The following is a 2566-nucleotide window of genomic DNA, read 5'->3' as shown; positions in this document are numbered from 1 at the left end:
ACCATTCACCTGACACAACAAGAGCTAATGAGGAACTGTTGGTTGCTGTTTTTCTTACAGTGAAAATGGTCCCGCTTAAGTACCATTTGTACCCTGCAAATCAGGAGACAAAAGACGATAAGGAGTGATTGCCTTATTCAATATGGAGGATTATACCAAAATACAGGGCAGTTTTAAAGGAAGCTCAACCAGTTATGCTGCAGTTTTTTAAGTAGAAACTGAAACTCTCTGCATGAGTTCTGAGACTCTGAGTGGGAAAGTTACCTGTTTTGCAAAAATGAAATATAAAACAAATAAAATCCATCTATCTGGAGGGGCTCCAGCTCAGCACCATAGTTCTATCTGCTACCATGGTTAACAAAAATACCTTGGCATGCTGCTTTACTTTTGACATCTAATGACACTACAAGCCTTTACAAATCTGTTCCATTAGTATATACTAGTAGCTTCTGTTTATTTAAACTGCCCACATTTACTTGCTTTTCTTACCTATTTGTAGACATCATTTTGGAGGCATGATTCATGCACAAACAAGAGCAGCCTTGTAGAATGACTATTATTTACATTTAAAACAGACACTAGTTCATAACATTAGTATATAAGGTAGACTGCAAATGCATCACTGGCAAACGTGGTATCCAGCTTAATATATATGAACAGTGCAGTATACAAACATAACCAGTGGCACTGATACAGGGATATTTATTTATTTATTTCTTTACTGTTTTTTCCTGCATAGATAGGCTGGTCAACTGACTCCCACTCAGCCACAACTCAGGCTCACAGAGCAGATAAAATACAGAATTAATTGAATAAACACATAGTCATATAGTTATAGTAAAACATATAATTGTAAGGATATAAGTTATTCCTGTATTCTTTTATCAGAGACAGAGTAATATCCCAATTATTTGCCAACATTTATTTATTTAAGATATATATATATATATATATATATATATATATATATATATATATATATATATATACATACACACACACACACACACACACACACACACACACACACACACACACACACACACACACACACACACACACGTATATATAGTCAGATACCTTTATCTGATTATGTTCATTTATTTTAAATTGTACACACTTACTGCCATTTGTTCAGTTATACATAGGTTCATAGGTAGGTACTAGGCTATCTGCTCGAAGGCATTTATAAGCCTAGCCAGAATGTGTTGGCTTTCACCACCCACTTAGATTAGTTCCCTGTGCCTCTGTCCAGCAGAGCCATTGATGTGATCCCTGGGGTAAACTTTCTGTTTCCCATCCACTCGTCAAGGTTTCTCTTGAAGAGGGTAAGCGAGGAGCTCTGCCTAATGTAGATTGGAATCTTGTTCCAGAGCATGGGAAGTCAGTGGGACAGGAATCTATCCCTCCAGCACATCCTATTTATTGTTGTGGTGAGGTTTAGATCCCTGGAGCGTGTGGCTTGAGGGGATATGGTTTTCTTTAGGTGGAGCATGTCCATCAATTCTGGGTTGGACATGGCCTTGTATGTCAGGCAGAGATCACCTCTGAGTAGGCGGTATGCAACTCAGTACAGCTGGAGTTTCTTCAGTCGAGCTGCATAGGGCATCTGCTTGAAGCCAGTGATCCTCTTGGTGAGGAACTTCTGTGGTCTTTCCAGTTGTTGCAGGTGTCTTGTAAGGTACATCCCAAATGGGGCATTGTACTCTATGATGGGTCTGATGAGTGATGTGTAGAGGGTCCCAATGACCTCTTTCGATCTGGATGCAAACTCTTTTGTGATTAGGTGGGCCACATAGGTGGATTTTCTAATGTGATTATCAAAGGAGAGGTTACTATCTACTTGTTTCCCCAGATCCCTTATTACGTCTTCCGTATTTAGGGGGCTACCACCTATGTGGTAGTTTGTGGGTACTTTGTTTTTTCCAAAGGGGATGACCATGCACTTTTTGGCATTTAGCTTGAGACCATGGTTTTGACACCAGGTGTCTGTCTCAGTGAGACCATTTTGGAGGATGTCTGTGTCAGCCGGAGAGTCAATTATAGCCCCTAGTTTGCAGTCGTCTGCAAACTTGGTGAGCCATAGTCCTCCTGTGCTTGCCTGTACCTCTGAGAAGTATATGCTGAACAAGAGGGGTCCTAGAACTGAGCCCTGGGGAACACCACTTGTAAAAGGTTTAGAGTCAGACCTAGCTCCTGCAACTCTTATCATGTGGGTGCTGTCCATGAGCCAGTTGGCAACACATCTCGTGATGTAAGGGTTTATGTTCAGGCTGGTGAGCTTGTCTATAATACCTGAGTGCTGAATAGTGTCAAAGGCCTTTGTGAAGTCTAGGTAGGCTGTGTGGACCACCTTTCCCTCGTCTATAGCCTTGGTAACTGTCTCAAAGAAGTTCACCAGTTATAGGAGGCATGATCTGCCCTTAACAAAGCCAAACTGGGTTGGGTCCAGTGTTTGGAGGTTTCCAATGTCTCTGTTAATGAGATTCATGATGATGCACTCCATAGCTTTGCAGACCAAGCTGAGTGGGTTTGGAGGTTTCAATGTCTCTGTTAATGAGATTCA

Source organism: Protopterus annectens, chromosome 10.part0, assembly GCF_019279795.1.
Source record: "Protopterus annectens isolate FY-2018-M chromosome 10.part0, PAN1.0, whole genome shotgun sequence".
Lineage (NCBI taxonomy): Eukaryota > Metazoa > Chordata > Ceratodontiformes > Protopteridae > Protopterus > Protopterus annectens.
The sequence above is the reverse complement of the archived record's forward strand: the minus strand, read 5'-3'. Positions refer to the sequence as shown.